General features: G+C 39.3%; 1 long non-coding RNA gene across 1 annotated transcript in view; it reads right to left on the reverse strand.

Moving 5' to 3' along the window:
* Positions 1 to 991: 991 nt before the first annotated feature.
* LOC108494125 overlaps positions 992 to 19,669 on the reverse strand; it is a 39,676-nt gene continuing 20,998 nt past the window's right edge. The window contains exons 3-5 of the long non-coding RNA XR_001873748.1: positions 3,207 to 3,401; positions 1,860 to 1,925; positions 992 to 1,163 (exon numbers count right to left, since the gene is read on the reverse strand). This is a non-coding gene — a long non-coding RNA (uncharacterized LOC108494125). The remainder of the gene's footprint in view (positions 1,164 to 1,859; positions 1,926 to 3,206; positions 3,402 to 19,669) is intronic.

Below are 19,669 nucleotides of genomic sequence, written 5' to 3' on the forward strand. Positions count from 1 at the left end.
TCACATTTCTTTATCATAGCAGCAGGACATAGTGAGGAACTAACAGAATACTTCTTGGCAGAACAGTACTTTCACATAACGCCCCAGTAATAGATTTTGGCTGGTGCCCCTAGACTTGAAGAACTCTTGTCATTTGACAGTGCAAATATATCATCACATATATTCGTCTATTCTCCACCATGCCAAAATTAATTCACTCTTCCCAAACCATCTCCTCCAAATATTAGAATTTCATTTTCTCTGAGCTGTCTTGCTCCTCCTTCCTGTTCAGTCTTCTACACCCAAACTAACCATTACAGACTATTCATCTGTGCACTATCTCCTTTCCTTTTCTTATCTCTCTAACTTACACATTATTCTCTCCACAAGCTCCAGTCTCAACACCAATCTCTTCTTCCATCAGCGCATCAGCTTGTTTCACTTCATCTTTCTGCTAATCTATCATGACAGCGTTTGGTGCCCAGACCAAGGATGCCACCCACCATTTACACCTATCACTCTCACCTTTCCTTTGCCCTTCTGTAACATACTCTGAGGGTGTGCATGCAGCATAAAGCAAAACCAAAACAACAAGAACAAAACCATCACACCCACAAACACAAATGGCATCATTTCTAGGGGGAATGTACTAGAAAGTATAGAACAAGGTATGGGGAACATTCAGACTGTTTCTGAAACTTTCCTATAAGAACCCATGAGGGATGTCTAGTTAAACCTGTAGAGAAACGCAACAGCAGGTTTCAGTCAATGGATATAGGAGAAACTGTTTGCAATAGTTGTAGGTGTGCTAGCCACCATAAAAACAGGAAAGTAATAATCCCACTAAACCTGTAGTATCAAATTTGTTTTGGTTGGTGTTCCATTACTTAAAAAAACAATAAATAACACTCAAGACCAGTGTACTAGTTGAACACTAGCCCATATATACACAAAGTGTAATGAATTGAACACTAAGATTTATTTGAACTTCAAAGGAGTTTGCTGACTCTCAGTCACTGGTTAGAATTTTCTCTTCTGTGTGAAGCATGTACTTCTGTAAGTCTCTTCAGAATGCAGATGTAGACATTTCTGAGTTTCTGATGTCTGATTTATAAAGTCAGCAAATGGTCCATTCAATCCCCTGATGTGGATTCCAATGCCTTATCAGTTTCCACAGGGTGAACCTGCAAGGTCAGGTGTGAAAGTGTTAGTCTACTGAAGCACCTAGTGCCCTTAAAGCCAACTAACTGCTACCCTGCACACAGTCTTCTAGAACAGACTTCCATTGGCCATAACAGATCTCATTTAGATTTTGATTCTTCTTGTGTCAGAAATTACAAAATGTTCTACACAAACACAGATTCGGAAGTGAGTACTGTGCAATGGATTGCAAATTGAAAAAAGAAATGCAAACCCAAGATAATTACCTATGTAGGTGCATTTGTCCCATGGGAACCTACAGATAAAGATGTAGCAGAGGCATGTGAGACCCAGAACCTGGTCTAACATTTGCCTCATAGGCTGAACAAGAAACATGCACAGCTGGTGCTAGGTCAAAAGTTGGACTTGATGATCTCAGAGGTCTTTTCCAACCTAGTTGAATCTGTGGTTCTGTTATACAAGTATTCATCACAACTACCAATTCAGTGACAGGGAATGAATAGAAAATTATTAAAGAAAAGACAGAAACTAAACCAGAAAACACAGTAAGATCTTGTTTGAAAAAAAATACATATTGAGAAACACATGTTGAAATGGAAGTAACTCAAAATCTTTCAGAGTAACTCCTTGAGAGTGACCATGGTGGCTTAAGAATGGGTGTGCTGCCAGAGAGAATGGAAAAAAGATATTATGCAATTTGGGGAAGTATTGCCTCTTACCACAACATTTCCACGGGGCAAAGAGCACAATTCTTCTTGACACCAGTTGACGGCTGCATCTTCCAGCTGCCAGGAGCAAGCATCAGCAGGTTTGGTCTAGTATGATTGAGGGTGAAGGTATCCTGAGCATCTCCTGTTTAAACTAACTGTGCCACTCGTGTGTTACCAAAAAAAAAAAAATTTTGACACTTCAAAAAGATTCTAGGACAAATGCATTGGCCCTTCATTTGCTGTGCAAGCTGTTAGGTCATTGAGTGTAGGAAAAATCCTTGCTTTAAATTTAAGCAAACAGCAAAAAACACCTGCAGGACCAGGAAAAATGCAGCAAGAAGTTTTTTATTGCAGCGCTGGGTGCAATCCCAAGTCACATGGACCTAGAGGCACACCAACTGTTTGAAAAACACGCCTTTCGTATTCTCCTGGTTACATAAGCTGTTACATATTCAGTGATTGCCAGGTTTTTTACCTTAAAAGGTAATTTCTCGGACTCAGGAGGGGGTGTTACCCTCCCTCTTGATCGATTTGTGACATACTCCCGTAAGTTGTACAGGTGCGGTCTCTCTGCACACAATGAGTAACCATGTGGCAGAGGGTACATTTTTATTTTTATACTTTTCCGTATTCATGGCCGTGAAGGTTCCCTGGCGTCAGGCCGGGACAGGACCCTCCACCTTACAGCTTTCATGATACGCCTAAAAAAACCCTTGGACTTAAATGAAAAAAGAAAACCCCATCCCCTTCTGTTTTCCACTAAATTCATTTGCTCATAATAAAGCCAGATTATTTATTTCTCATATCAAGTAAAGCTGGATCCAACAGAGATGGATAGGATTTTAAATTCCCGTGCATGCTATGTCCTACTTGCTGTCTTTGTGCAGCTCCAAGCTGAGTGAGCACCACTACTCATCAACATCCCTTGCAGCAACAGGGAGCACAGACACCCCACTCCTGGTCCCAGACTGCAGGACCTCAGTGCCAAAGAGTCTGGGACCACAACAGATGAGCTTAGATTTGGTTGCCTCAATGATAGAGGTGTTCAAAGGGGGAATGAAATTTAGAGAGCAGCCAAGTATGTTCAGAGCCTTGCTGACCTCCACTCTAAGGAGGAGATGAAAAACCTCCATATTTTGACTGCTTTAAGCATGAGCCAGGGAAAAAAGAACAATAAAAGACATAAGAGGAAACAATCCTGCATAATGATGGGTAATTTAACTGAAAGTGGTATCCAGTTTTAATTCACTAGGTAGGATGTAATTCCAGACCTTTCATTCCTCTGCAGCAGGAGACACTCCTTTAGAACAAAATTAAAAGGTAGGATGTTTTTTTCTTTCAGAAAAGCCCACTTACATTCCTGTAAGCCTTCCCTGAGTACCTCAAAAGCCCTCAAGATTACTCTGACTGGAGGAACGAAAGGAACATTCAAAGGTTTACAATAATTCTTTTCCTCAAGAGCAGAAGAAAACATCAGATGTGGCTGCAGCTTTCAATGCATTATTAATACTAATCACTTGGCAGCATTTGTTTCTGTGAGATAAATTTGATCTGTGAACACAAAAGAAAGAGAAGGAAGACAGCTGGTCAGACTAGTCACAGGAATACCTGCTGAACCCAATAAAAAAAGTATTTTTGCACAGGGACCCATGAAATGTGGACATAAAACAAAGCATGAAGAGTAGTAATACTTGAAGAAAATGTATTCAGTTACCAATCTCAAAGAACAATTGTAATGCAAATTAAAGTAGCAGTTAAGCAACAATGTAGATTAATTACAGATATTAAACCATGTAAACAAGCCTTTTATCAAATAAAGCAGGCACTAAAGGGGATCCTGAGGCACTTACTGTGCCACTGGGTTTTCTGCAGGGGTTTTGAATCTGTGAATGCCTAAATGCTTCCCAGGAAAGCTGGATACCTTGCACAGCAACACTGATCCTTCTGCCAGCAGACTGTCTTTACTTAGCTACCTTACGTGGATTATGTTTGTTTAATTTCTAGTCCTACAGGTCTGGGACACAGGAAGAAAAAGAAAGCTCCCCCCAAAAAAAGAAAACGAAAACAAACAAAAAACCCAAACCAAACCAAACCCAACACCAACAAACAAACAAACAAACAAACAAAACAAAAAACATAAAACCCCAAACCAAACCAGACAAACACAAAGAAAACAAACAAAAACCACAAAAACCCAAAGAGCAACCAACCAAACAAAAAAACAAACACACACACACACAAAAAATAAAAACAAACAAACAAACAAAAAAGATGAGAAACCTCTTGTTTGGTGGCTCAAGTCACCAAAATAGGGAATAATTAGTCACACAAAAAGGGTGCACTGCATGCCTGTGATCTGCACACCGCCATAGCTCCATTAGTCTGCTGGGGACTGGACTCAAGTGAAGAGGCAATCTATGACATGATAGGTAACAGCAGCCAGGCAAAACAGTAAAATGACTCAGATGAGAAGGTCACAAAAAGCTCTTGCATTTGAAATGTGTGCTTTCATGTCAAAAAAGTCTCTGTGCCAGCTCAGAACTGAGTTACTCCCAGACTCCTGTCAAATGATTTGAAGTGGGAAAAGGGACTAAAAGTGAAAACTGAGATGCAGTTCAGTTTTGAGTGCCCGACAAAGGCATCCAGATTGAACAGGTGACATGGGGATTCTTGTTTATCTTTTAAAAATGCCTCACTACCAAAAACAATAATCAAAAAACTCAACCTGACTTCTTGGTGGCATTTAGTGAGGATTTGCCACACTAGGACTGCAGGAATACATCAGTGCAGAGTATAAATTAAATTCATTAACCCTTCACGCTGTATAAGGACTCCCATTCACAACTGCGTTGTTGTTCTTCAATCACAGTAAATTATCCTTCCGTAGAGTAGGAGAAAGCTGCTGCAATCTAGTTATGTCACACCTGTATGGGAGCTTCCATGGCAGTATAACATGGTTTAATTCAACACTTCTTCACAGACTCTGCTGATTTGCCTTAGTTTTCTTGAAAAGAAATTACTTTAGGAAGGAAATTGGTCAGTGCAGTAGTCTGCTTTACCAGATAAAATAATGCCTGCCTCTGTGGAGGGAAGAAAGATGGTGGCTAGGAAAAGAAGTGGATCACAGAGTGTCGAAGCAGGTGTATAGCTTTCCTCCAGCCTCATGGAGAGGCCTCATGAAAAGATATGAATGCCTCAGTCTCTGCTATCTCATGGCAGAACACACTGTCCGTCCCCAGGCAGGCTGAGGGAGCAGCACTGCTGGTGCAGTGATAGGGGGTTCTGTTTGGCTCATTAGGTCAGGGTGAACTGCATAAGGGAAACGGGAGTATTTGCAAAGACTGAGCAGAACTGCGGCATTTTGCAGGTGCTTTTCAAAGACCAGTTCCATGACTTTACAGGAAAGTAGGGAGGGAGGAAATTACCCTAAAAGCTCAGTTAACTAGGACTTCATCTGTATTTTCCTTTCCCTTGCAGAGGGAAGTCTACCTTATACTGAGCATCTATTTAAGTAGCTGCAATTAAACTTATATCATTCAGCTAATATACTTGGTTCAAGTATACAACAGTTCTTCAGGAGAAGTCATTCATTTTATGCAGCTGACATCTTTCTTTGCTTTCCCTCTACCCCCACCCCAGATTTCTGGGAGAAGGTATCACTCTGATATACCATCCTACTCACACAGAACTTCTGTAAAGCAACATTTACATAGTCACCAAAATGACCAATTCATCCCTGATAGACCTAAGTCTTTCTTTAATCAAGCCTATAGTCCCTCCATCATGTCATCCTTGTTAAGCAGGCCAGACTTATCTTGAAATGTCAAGAGCCACTGTGACTAATTAATTATTCTACCTTATCAGTCTTTTGAGAAGTACTTCAAAAATCACTGAAGAGCCCACTTCAAAACTGTATTGTCAACCAAAAAAGAAAAAAGTTAGTACACAAAAGAATTGAAATAAGAAAAATTCTTATTCCGTGCAGAAAGTTTACTCAGACCGAGGAATGGCATTCAGTACAATACCGTCAGCTTCATAAAGTTTGAAGGGTTTTGCTCCCAGAGAACCTTTCTTTGTTTTTCGGTGGTTTGCCATGTCCTACCTGGCCAAGCATAAATGCACACTTACATAAAATCTCTGAGCAGAGAACAACCTCGTCAACAACAACTGGCAGAGTTTCTTTCTTTCTAGAAGGAGTCATCCTTTTCTACATTTTACAAATCTTTCTCAGTCCCACATTGGTTTTTTTCCACTTTCCTTTTTCTGGTTTAGAAAACAACCACAATGCCAAAGTACTTTGATCATCACTCCAAAACATCTCTACAATTTCAGTGTTATTAAGAACAATCAGACTCTGAGTGGGATAAAAATAACCAATGCACTTGTACACTTCTTTCTTTTTAAGCTAATATAATCCACTAACACATGCAAAAGATGCATTCATTCAACCATACTAGAGAAAGACAACCCATTTCTTGAGCTATAATGGTGAAAATGCCCATTTATGCCTCTGTCTCAAGAACTGAGCAAATACAAAAGACTGTCACAACTTAGGGTTTATGCTTAACTAATATTTATCAAAGATTTCTAACCAGAGAGTATTTTACAAAGGAATCAGTTGAAAAAAACAAACTGTCCTTTAAATGATTTCCGTAGGAGTCCAGCCAGACCATTTTGTAGGTTGACACATATGTCCTACTGAACACACTTGGAGCCGTTCAAGATGCTTAAAATATATGCTTTTAATAGACATTAGAGTATCTGCGTTAACTTTTCTATTTCTTAATCATCCTTACAACAGGTTCTTTTGTATCCATTAGCTTCTGTTGACCAGGAGGAGCAATGCTGTTAGCTATTATGGAGAGTTAAAACCAACTCGTCTTCTCTACAAAATAAAGTAAGTGGAACTACAGGAAGAATGTAAAAAACATAACAGTTTGTTTGTCATATGTACTCATCTGCCATTCCAATTGTTTTCCACAATGATTCTTAAAAGAACATGCATTAGCTTCCATACAGAGAGATTCCATATAGTTTTAGTGGAACTTAACTGGAAAAATACTACTTAAAGTATATATTTGCACCTGACTATAGCATCAAATGGAAAACATTCTGTCTGATTTCCTCCTCTTCTCCTCCCATCACTTTTAAGGTGAAAATTGGCCCTTTTTATTTTTTCCACATCTGCAAAATGCAAAAGCCTGTTTTTAGAACCCCAGGAGATTTTCCTGTTGGAAAATCACACTACACACTTAGGACGTTTCTGCTGCCTGCTGTAGGAAGCATGTGCATGCAGAATAAAACAATGCTCCTTTTCCAAGCATACTGGAACTGCACAAATCAATACACTGTGTTAAAATGATCAGATTTGGTTTTTATCTTCAGTTCATTGTTAGTACCTAGAGGAAGATGAATGAATCCTGTGCTCTCAAAAAGAATAGACAGCATTTCTTCAAAATACACAGATTGATTTGTTAAATGTATTTATATTTGATTTATTTAATCAAAAGGCATTCCCCTTATTATGTTGGTTTGCTGCATGAGGTTATGAATTCTTTTTTGTGCAAACTTTTAGCAACCCAATTTTGTTACAAAAATAGCTCAACTTCTATGATTAAGCCTGTGTCTACACTCTCTTCTTTGTCCAACTGCTAAGACTGGCTAATAAAGCTGTTACTGCTTAGAAATGAGGTAAGCCACCTCTGGCTCTGCACTCCCAAGCCCTCTATGGGGAAAGGAAAAGCGGTACATGAGAGAGCTGGCTGTTTTCATTCCTAGGGCTTTGATTAAGGACAGAAAATGGTTCCTCTCTGAGCAGAGGAAATGGCTGTCCAGCAAACACATGCTGAAAAACAACATGCTGTGATAGAGACTGATAGCAATGAACACAATACACATTGCAACAGTAGCAGTATAACAACAGTTTGGATAGACACGGGACTCCCTCTGGCTCTCCACAAGCTGACCAAGGAGAACAGCTATCAGGGGACTGACAGATGAATGGGGAGTGACAAGCACTTATGGAAGAATATGCTTTACAGGAGTCGTGAGAAAGTCCACTCACCCCTGACAGCATGCAAATTTATCTTACAGCCTGCATTACTGGATTTACTAGTGGTTTGTCACAGTCTGTGTCAGTAGGAAGAGAGACGCTCATCCCCCGGAAAAGCCGCAACAGTAGTGAGTCAGGCCTTAATAGCCTTAGTTCCCCTCCTTTCCTCAGGGGAACACCAATTTGCAGCTGGCTGTGACTATCTTCTCAGCTCCTGCAGATGACCAACAGCTTGCCTGGGAACATAACCCAGATTTCGAAAGTGTAACTGTCATGTAGGCAGATACTGTCATTGTGCACAAAAGACCGTTCCCAGGGGGAGCGCAACCAGGATTGCTTCAGGCTTTTCAATAATGGAATTCAACAGGACCTATGGCTACTGCCAGCAAACACTAAAATTCTGCTCATGACCAGTGATGTCCCTCAGGGCATCAGCATGCCTCCAAGGCAAATCACAAGAGGAGCCAGTATGACTGAGTTAGTGCTGATTAAGGAGTAGAAATCCTTTGAAGAACTAGCTGAACAACAGGCCTTATCCTCCATACAGCATCTAGCAAAGTACATCAAGTTAAGCCCTAAGGATATTTGTAGTAAGCCTGGAAGAAGGCCTTTTATCACCTCCAGCTGAGCAAGAGTCACCCCCTCTCCCTAGATAAGCGATGGTCACAATGACCCGGGCATGATCACTTTTGAGGTGAATTACTCTAATTCACTCTATCAAAGGCTGGATCTAGGCTACACCAAACTTCTGTTTCTCAGACTGTGACTAGTAAGTGAAGGCCCTGCTCAGTTTCATCCACTGAGCCCCAGTGATTTTCAGAAGATAGATTAAAGCTTTGCTCCTTGTATTCCACACAACTAATACGTGGACCAAACAATTTGTAAACAGCCAATATGCCTAAGAAGCCAGTTTTCAGCCCACCATTTCCCTAGAGACTTTCCTGAGCAATGCAGCTCTATGCAGGCACATGACAGCCATAATTGAGAGATGCTCAAATAAGAGGACCCAGGTGTAGAACAAGGCACTACAAAAAATACAGTTAAATGCAGAGTCTCACAGTTTTTAGGAAATTTTTTAGAAATTCAGAAAAAAACCTTCTCTGCTGTGATGGTGCTGGGGATATTTTACATAAATGGACAGCAACTCATACTCAGAGATTTCTTAGCCTTTTCCAAAGTTTGCATGGATTTGCCCACACAGTGTCAGATACCTCTGAACTTGAAAAGGGAATTATTTTGCACTAGTGACACAAGGGAATTCTAGTGGAGATTTTCACAGGCAGGAAAGTAGCAGCCTGAAGTGGGGCCAGAGCTCTTCTCCTACATAACCCAGCGCCAATTGATGGGTGCTGTGATCTGCAAGGCAAGGGCACTCAGCATCTGAGAGGACCTGCCCATGACTAGTCCTCACCTGTAGGCTCTATGCAACAGATGTGCTGGGTTTTTTGGAACAAACTCCAGGATCTCTAGTAGCTGCACAGTTTATAATGGAGTCAGAAATTTATGCATAAAAATAATCTTCCTTGGCTACTGTGCCTGGAGGACATCTTCATGTTTGCAAGGAGGAAATGCTGCATTATGAGGGCATGAGGCAGAGTAATACTTGTTGAAATAAAGTATCATAAGAGGGTTAAAAATTTACGAAAGTACAGTATGGGATAAATAAAAGAGGTTATCCCCTCATTCTATGAAAAAAGAGAAACAACCAAACTGTTGATAAAACTAAAGAATAACTTTGATTGAACTTTGTGCTAGTGTTAGTCATTAACATAGTAAAATACCACCCACAGACTCACTCCTTACTCACATAAGCCTCTTCCTTATGGAGCATGTGCCATAAAATAAGTGTATCAAACAGAGATGAAATGAGAGAGTGCAAAGCCAAGTACTACAGCCTTAGGTTGTTACATATATGGGAAATGTCAATTTTTTATTGTTAAAATAAAAATTTAAATTGTTAAAATAAAAAATAAATTTTTTATTGTATAAAAATAGGCACCTGTCATACTGAATGTGTGCTACTTTTGTGGATCTAGCACCCATCTCTGCGCAGAGATGAAACAAACAAATATTCCAGCTCTGCGTATGAATTGGCTTCTTGCACACTGGGTGAAAGAACCCATATTTGGGACCACAAGCTGAAAATGTCATCTTTATAGGTGTTGTGGATGGTTTCCAAGCAGACAACCAATATCTCTCCAAGTCCAGAAAGCCAATTTGGTTTCAAAACACATCTTTTGCTTCAGATAAAATTAAGAAGTTGTAAAACCATCTCTTCCAATCTTGTTCTTGCAGAGGGTATCACTTACACAGCAAAAACTTAGAGTAACACTTCCAACAGCATAATGTTTGCTACTCAAATATGTTACCTTACATAATTTTTCTTTTTTTTTTTAATTTAACTCAGTAGTTTCTCCTGTTGCCTTTAAAATTCCCATTTATGTACATAACCTATGGCCTTTTCCAGTTTTCCTCTTCTTTCTCTCCCCCCATTTCAATTGTTTTAGACATCTATCCTGTGAATGTTCTTCGCACATTTCTGAAGCAAGATAAAGACTCTGCAGCAAGTCAAAAGCAGGTATTACTAAATGGCGATTCTTGTTCCTCACCATAGTGACATGCCGCAAGCAAGCAGCAAAGCTTTTTCCTGTACCCAGGCTTCTACTTGGTCCATGTGGAGGATTTCAGTGGACGGTCTTGAAGTAAGGGACATGATGCCCTATGATTTGAGGACTGTAGTTGTGCTGATCTGGGGGAAAGAGATAGATCAGAGTAAATAATTTTAATCCTTCAGTTTAATTAAAGAGGAAATGTACTTTCAAGTACATCTCCTCCTGCACAGTCACAAATACCCAAGAAACAATAGCTAATTTTGACAAATTGTCTGCCTAACAAATTAATTTAGCTAAACAAGAAGCAAAACAGAGCCTGCTAGATGTAGCTGAGTTGCAGTCCCTCCACAAGGACATTCAAATCTCAGATATGTTGTTATCCCATTCCCAAAGGAAATTAAGAACATTTGCAGCTAACTAGTGCTATTACTTTTACACAGTTAGCAAGCAACTTAACGGGCTATAGCTTGAAGAGAATGCGCAACCCAGTTCCCTGAACAGCTTAAGTTCAAGTTGCTGGCACACAGGAGAATGTGTGCCACTGGGTATGCAATGCTTTGTTTTTAATTTAAACTATCTGGCACAGATAGATTACAGCACAATACTGTAACAGCACCTTCATTCAGCTGTGAGGAAATACCCTTAACTGATTGGTAAGTACCGTCTCTCTTCCTTTCCAGAGGTAAAAAGCAAAGTAATAGCAGAAGCCATTCCTATATTTCTGCTTATTTTTACACTCTCTCTGTCTATATTCATTTATGTTACTGAAATCAGAAAGGATCTTTCCTAAGTAGAATCAAACCCCTTTACACAGACTACAATTTTTCTTAACAAAATAGTTGTGACTACCATTGTCACTACTCCTACAGAAAGAAGCCTCACAAGTCAGCCTCACTTAAAATCCCAGATAGGTCTTCAGTGGCTAGAGAGATCTCAGCAGTAGTATAAACTAGTGGACTGAGAATCCTGGCTGCTTAAAATGCTGGAAATACCACTTGCCTTTGTAGCATTGCAGAAAGGAAAATTAAATCCAAAGACCGAAATTGACTGAGTAGCACCTATCAATATGGGCATTGAAGCCTGTCTGACTCAAATCTAGAGAAACCGTTGTCTCCAAATTTCCTTAATGCCTAAGGTCTGCAGCTAGAAAATTGAACACAAAGTCCCTAAAAATGCAAGGAGCCAGAAATGTTCATCAGTCATTCTTGACAGCTCTCAGCTGCTTTTTGGGTATCTATTGAAGATACCTATCAGGAAAAGTTGTACAGAGTGGGCACTGAGCCTCACTGCGGTTGATTAGAAGTGCCAGTACATGAGGCAAATGCAGACACTATGACTTGATCAGCACTGATTTGAACCATATGTTTTGGGAATACCTATAGGTTCATTTGTTCCAGAGAGGTACTTAATTAATTACTGAATTAATTTTTCCTGTCAGTTAGAATTACATTACAAGCTACCTATGCAATGTAAACCTTTCAAAATGGAAACTGAGTAACTACATTTTGGCTCACACTAGCACTAATCATTGTCTGTGACTGCTTTAACAGACTGTCCATCATGAATAGATCTTATATCACAGCAAAAAAAAAGCCCTAGATGAAGACTTGAAGATACAAGGTATCTTTTCAAAGTACTTGAATAAACTTAATTGCTGTTTTATTCTCCTCTCAAGTGCACTAATCTGTTAATCTGTAGCTCAGCTGTTGGTACACTCAGAAAAGACCCAGATGCAGCTGTGGTTTCCTTGGCATACCCAGGAGGACAGTGTTTACTCCTTCTCCATCCAGTATGCTGGTAAAGTTATCCTTAGCTCTTAGCAAAGGTTAGAGAAGCCCTAATGCTTTTTAACTTTTAGTAGCATCATCTGCCAGTTTTTTATCATCTAGATCCATTCTTTTTCAACTGATAATGCTATTTCTTTCAAAATAGCTAATTAAACAGAAAAAAAAAAAAAAAAAGTAAAAAACCCAAGAACAAAAACAGACACAGAAAAAGAAATAAGGTCTCAGAAAGCCTCTTCAATAAACAGTGACATAAAAGACACCCAAGAAACAAAGTTTTGCACAGCTCTCAAGGCCTTCGGCAAGAGGCCTGTTCAAGCTCTATGTTGGCATTGTCCTTTCCCACCACACATTTTAATAATTTTCCCAGAAGTTAATAATTTCTAGTTCCTAACACTGAAAGCTTGCAGGGTGTCATCTTAAAAGATGAAAATTTTATAGCCAAAAGAGGATGATAAAGGTGTTTTTATAATCAGTCCTTGGCCCACTCCCTACAATCACGACTAGAACTAAGGAATGTGTGATGGCTTTAGTCAATGCAGTATAGTGCAACAGACAGAATCCATAATCTATATTTCAAAGATTTGGCGAAGGTTATAAAAAAGCCTAAGCTATTTGTTTTACACTTGGTTTAGACTGTTGTTATGTTTCTGCTGTTCCTTGAGAGCTGTTTGTATAGAGGGCCCTCACAACTCATCATCAGCTGTTAAATATGAGAGCAATGGTTGCTCTCCTGATTGTGGAGTTTCCTCTCATCTTAGGTCAAGGAAGTTCAGGATTTGCTTTGAGAACCTAGCAGTAAACAGGTTGGAGTTGCTTGAGGACACTATTATTTTATAGCTTACACCACTCAGAAACATACAGGCTATCATCATGGCTGGGCTTCGCGAATGAAGATTTGGGAAGGGCTCTACCCACGTTTGTTATAAGCGCGTTGGTGGCTATCTTAAATAAGTAATGTGTATGTCACACTTTACTACACTTCTGAAAGTGATGTGTGTCATTAGCACAGTTGCCCTGCAAGGCTTACATTTAACCACTGCTTTTCAGAGTCTCCAGTGCCTGCTCAGTAACCCCTCCTATAAAACACAGAGGGAGTCTTTGATTTTTGTTCCACTACCATTGGCATCCTTTATGTAGTCCTCAAAGAAAGAACATTTGAAATAGCAACTTGAGATAAACAAAGTTATGTGCACAGTGCACATAACATCTCTCTCAAAATCCTCATGAAAATAGCCATAAATAGCACATCTACATAATGAAGTTTTGTTTGCTAGTAATGATGATGATGGTGGTGGCAGCAATAATAATAACAACAATAGTTGATGTGAGATAGGCAAGATTTGAGCCAAGAGAAAGAGACTTGTAAGTTCTGCCTTGGAAAAAGAGGTGATAAAGTCAATTCATCTCCTTTTCTAGCTGAGGCTGGCAATATTAGACACAATGTTAGACACTTATTGTAATTATGAATGTCTTGAGACTATGGGTTAAATAACATGTTTTAAACTTTGGCTTATGCTTCCCATAGAGACATTAGAGGCTATTAAAGTACATTACCATCACTTGGCAAATTTTATAATCTGTTACACACAGGTTTCTGGAATTGCATGAAAGAATACCCACAGCAATGGATGAATGAAGAGTGTGTTCACTGGTGTCCTCTTGTTTTGAACAAGACATCTTCCACAAGAAACTTGTGGTAAATGCCTTCAAGAAGAACACATATAGTTATAAAATTAGCCTAATCTGTTATGTTCTCTAAGAGTTGTCTATAATGGGTCTTTAATATCTCAGTTCATAGATGTTTGGTGCAGAACAGAGCCTGCTTGGCATGCCCTGGTCAGTTCTTTCTGTAAAAAAAAAACAACCCTGCAGGCACAAAACACGACAACGGGCATGTCCCTGAGCTTATGTAAAAACAAACAATGAAGCTTATTTTGAGAGACATCTTGTTTTCTAGCTCTTAATCCTCTTCCATATAGGAAAGAAAGGATTTTATTATATAAAATAATAAATAATAAAAGTAAAATGATCCCAACATAAATAAATATACCAATGTACCTAGAATCTCTGAAGCTTACTGCTACAATTAATTAAAGCAAAGTGTATCACCATGCAGTCTAGTCAGCCATCTGCAAAACCCATTATGCCAAAGATTTTGAAGTTCGGTGTTACATGGTACCCAAAACCCTTTACCAAGGCATGCTGACTCATGAAAGCAAATGGTGGAGTTCCTTCAGCCTTAAAGGGCTGATTTATGCAGTAGAATCAGCCAGAAATAGAAGCTACAGACAGAGTAGGATTCAAGGAGCTCAATATTAAGAAAAAGAAGAAAGAGCCAGTATACAGAGAATGAACAGGGAGAAGAAGGATACTTGAGAAGTGGAAACACACATGTCACTGGCAACTCAATCAAGTGAGAAGGTATAGGAAATGGAGAAGAGACAGAGAGCAATAGCACGCCCTAATAACCTAAGGCAATTTATGTACCTTTCTGACATTTACTTTTGGATGGTCCTCTTTTCCCATGCAGAACAGAGGATGCAACAGATTTTAAATATGGGCTTACAGTACTGACAAACACTTCTTTTTTCCTCACATCCCAGCTAGTGGTGGGTTTCACAATCAGTGTAAGCCAAAGCCATGTGGAATGCTCACTAATCTTGTGTAACATTTATCCAACAAAAAAAAAAAGAAAAGCTTCATTTTCACAACACAGCCACATAGCTGCTAATGCCAGCACAAAAGAGGCAGCAGGAAAGTATGGTCTGGGCATTAAGACAATTGTGAACTTGCACATTGCTTATGGACAGGGCCATTGTATTATCACTCCAGGAATACTGTGTAAACAGAGAAATGCATGACTGGCTTTTGAGAAGCCATGATTTATCATATGCCAAACACTGCTTTGTTCTGATGTAATGTTCCTCCTTACTCTTCCAAGAATTCATCAAAGCGTCATAAATCATAAGAAATGCAGATGAGGTACATTTCTGCATAAATCACTGTTGGTTACATAAATCTCTTCACCAGTATGACAGGACTCGGAGGAAATTACAGCTTCTGAGCATTTTATGGGGAGGGTGCTCTGCTCAGTTCTTTTCACCTGAATGAATAAGAAGGTAAAAGTTTTTGATCAACACATGTCAGAAGTACAAAAGCTACCTATAAAACTATTTTATTTAACAGATAATCTAGAAAAAACTGATTTTGAAGCTCCTGCTGTGTCAGTGTTAGAGGTTAGTTATTAAATGAATCATATTGTCAGCAGACACGTGCAAAAACCCAACTTTATGACCATTTAAATGCTGTGGCAAAGATCGCTAATTTGGTAGATGCAAAAATGGATGATTTCACATGCTGCTTTAACTTGTTTTCACTAAGAGATTCCAAAAGTATCAGAAAACTTTGACAAACAAGGTTTAGGATGGAGAAGTTATGAGCCTCACTTCATTCAGTGTTCTGGTTAACTGCAGATTTTTGACATGGAAATCATAAGCAAAGGCTGCAAAAGAAGTTGGTTTACAACTTAAATATATAGTTTTACATATATATATTTATGTGTGCATCAATACATATACATACATATATGCCTACATATAGAGACAGAGAAATTAATTCAGTGCTCTAATCTATGATAAAGTTATTCCCTTGGGCAAAGACAAGAAATGAGACAGAAAGACTAAGAACCTGAGTTAAGTCCTGTTGCTAAAATACCTTCAATGAACATGAAAGGAGTTGATGAAGGTGTCACATGCCATCTGTTCATATCACATAATAAAATTGACAGATAAGATGGCACATTTCCCTAATTTTTGTCATCTCTGTGTGACAAAATTCCTCAGATCATCATAGCTGAAGCAACAGCACAACTGAATAACTTTAGTGATCTGTCTCAGCATTCCTAATGGAACATAAGCAGACAAAAAAAAACAGCTTCTTGAGCAGCTCTGCTTTCTGAGAGTCATGTAGGAAGGTGCAACCATTCACAAGCTATACTTATGCACAGACTAACCCTAGACATGTTCATTAATAGTTCCATTTGTGGATAAGCTCTTAAACTGAAGGCCTTTGCTTAGTGTGCAGGCTTTAGTGGTCTGGATTAAGGTATGGGCTGTGTGCCACACTTAGAATTGTATTTGAAAAACTTGAATCTCAGCATATCAAGGCAGTATGATACACCTGGACTTGGAGATTGTTACACGCTGTGGCAGAAAGCATCTGTTAGGCCATGCTTTTAGGCAGAGCTTTCTGTCCTTTTGCATTTACAGCCTCAGGGGAAACAACTGCTAGCAACTGTGTGAACTTCCAGTGCAAACAAAAACTGGGGAAAAGAAAAGAAACTTTTGAAACTGCACCTTAGACTTCAATTTTCCACTTAAAAATATATATATAAACTCAGAAATATTTTAACCAGATCTAGAACCCATCAATTTTTAATGAGTATTTATCAGGAAATGTCTCATTGACTAAAATACTTAAAGTGTACCTCTTGATCTGACTTCATAAAAAGTAGCTTTGGTAGTTCGAATGTGCATGATTATTTTGGCTTTTTGTTCTAAAACAGTGATTTAGAGTTGTTATGTTGTTCACACCCTAGCTACTGAATCAATGCGAAGGGGAGCTCACAAGAACAAGTCTTTGCTAGACAGAAAGAAACCAGCTGTTTCCTTCTTTTCTTTTCTATTAAGGGGTTTTTAAAAAATTATTTTTGGCAACAGAAATAATGCTATTGCTGAGAGGAAAATTAGTCTTGTAATAAAAACAACTTCTCACTCATTCCACCTTTAACATTTTTCATTCCTACTATAAATTCTTCTCAGGGAGCTAATTAGAAAGTTCTTTAATTGATGAGCATCTGACCATTAGGGCATTTTCAATTTCTCACAGCATCCCAGATGACACCTTTACAAAAAAGCATAACTGAAAAGAGACTAATTGGAACAATTAATTGAAACAACATACAGTTAATGTCAATTATAGAATCCTGACTGTTCCCTCATCCCTTGTTATGTGGCCTGCTGTACTGGGGTGGTGTTCCTGTAGACTCCTCAGCAAAAGCTGTGTGAAGATCCCATCTGCTGCTGATTATTCCTGTATTTACTATTTGTATTATCATAATACACATCAGCTCTACTTCTGCACATGGTTCCCAGTGTAAGGTGTTCTATAAAAGCATAACAGGAAGATTCATGACTGTAGACATGAATATGGCTTTGCATGCTTGAATTACCCTTTCAGCCAGGAAAAAAGTTAAGCCACTCACTTGAATACTTTGGTTTTTAAATGTCCTCATCACAAATATCCTCAAGAAATGTCAAAGAACACTTCTAAGCAAGAAGTCTTTTTCTAACTAAATATCCAGCTCTGATACTTAACAAGCTCTGGGAAAATGTTCCCAAATGTGCTTTTTACCCGCAAAGGTTTCATACTCCAATTTGGAGGCTCACAAACAGTGAGCTACAAAATCTTACCACCTGCTTATCGTAAAGCAGGAGGTTTCTTGCTGTCATTTTTAAAAGAAGCAGCTGTATATCACTGTCCGTGGCACCCTGCAAAATTTGGCTGGGTCTGTACTCATACCTTGTAGGCTGATCTCAAAGTGATCACACTCCCCTGTTCCACCAGTTTCTGCCAGACATAATGATTAATAAAGTTATGATCCTGTCAAATGCATGGCAACGTTTCCACTAATTCATGGGAGGTTAGGATTTTCTGCTGCATCATTTGGTGGATGCAGTAGTTTTTGTACAGGGTGCACCGATGCCATATTCACCTGCAGAAATTATCTGAGTTGTAGCTTGAAACAGCACTATGACACTTTCATCTTTACAGAGCTGTGTTTGACCTCAGGACTGTAGCTGTGCTACAGATTCTTATGGGAAAAACTGTTTGATTTTTTATACTAGCATTCATTTCCTATGCCATGACTCCTAAGTCTGCTACTGGGATCTTATATAAACAGCCTATTCAGCAAGCTGAGCTGATTTCGGAACATGACTAATTATAATTTTATATGGTTGAGTGAATCAGGACTGTACTGTTCAAGAACAGGCTGTCTGGAGAGCTGCATTTATTCATAACATCCACCAATATTTTACCTGACTTTCTCATGCATTGTCCTTCCTGCAACAAATGACAGAAACCATTCTTATTCACCTCAAACTAATTTTTTCTTCTGTATGATTCCCCATACCCTTCTTATAGACTTTCACAGTTCCCTACAGGAAATACCATCATTTCACAGTTCCCTTAGCAGGAAATACCATCTGAAGCTGCATTTCATACTGACATAACCTCTTCTGCTGGTAGCAGAGTGAGAAACCTCCTGATTATCAACTATGTTAACAGCTCCTGGGCTTTAGAATCACTGTGAAGACATGACCTATGGAAAGCCTGAATAATGATACTGTCTTAAATGTATGTCAAATCCTTCATCTCTTATTTTGCAAACCACAGATCACCTTCTATAGAAAAAGTAGCATTTATTTGTGAATGCAGGCTACACAGACGGCTTTCCCATTGAAATAAACCAAGTCCTGTACTCACTTTCTGTCAAGTGAACAGAAGCAATCCTAATGCCTGAGTACCTACATAAGGAAGATGATCTGAACTTTGTGTAACTATGTGTGCCAAAGATGCTTACTGAGATAGGTCAGGTTGGTCCCATTTTAATACAGTTTTAGGTAAGACAATGATGGTGCACTGACAACAGTTGGCTGCCAGTCACCCACCCAATTGCTCTCTTACTCCCTTACCCTCCTCAGCAGGAGAGGACAAAAGTGAGATGAAAAAGCAGTTTAGGAAGCAAAGATAAAGGCAGTTCAGTAACAAAAGCAAAAGCTGCACCTGGAGCAAAGCAAGAAGAGGAATGTGCTCACTATTTCCCTTCAGCAAGCAGATGTCCAGCCACTTCCTGGAAAGCAAGGTCTCAGAACTTGTAATGATTGCTTGGGAAGAGAAATGCTATAATGGGGAATGTCTCTGCATCCTCCTCTTTCCCCTCAGCTTTTATTGCTACGCATGATGTCATATGGAATGTCCCTATGGTCAGTTTATGTCTGCTGTCCCATTTGGGTTCCCTCACAACCTCTTGCCTATTCCCAGCCTGCTGTCCTCAGGGGTTCAGGGGTAGTTTGCAGAGAAAGCTTTGACACTGTGTGAGTGCTGCTCAGAAATAGCCAAAACACTGGAGTAGTATCACTGGAGAGTTATCAACCCTGCTGTACCACAGACGCAAAGCACAGCACTATATGGGCTGCCAGGAGGAAAGCAGACTCTATGTCAGCCAAAGCCACTACAACGGTACAGCAAGATATCCAGCTACTGCAGTGACAATATGCACAGATAATGTTCCCAAATCAACAGAAA

Source organism: Lepidothrix coronata, unplaced genomic scaffold (assembly GCF_001604755.1).
Source record: "Lepidothrix coronata isolate B3197 unplaced genomic scaffold, Lepidothrix_coronata-1.0 Scaffold22, whole genome shotgun sequence".
Classification (NCBI taxonomy): domain Eukaryota; kingdom Metazoa; phylum Chordata; class Aves; order Passeriformes; family Pipridae; genus Lepidothrix; species Lepidothrix coronata.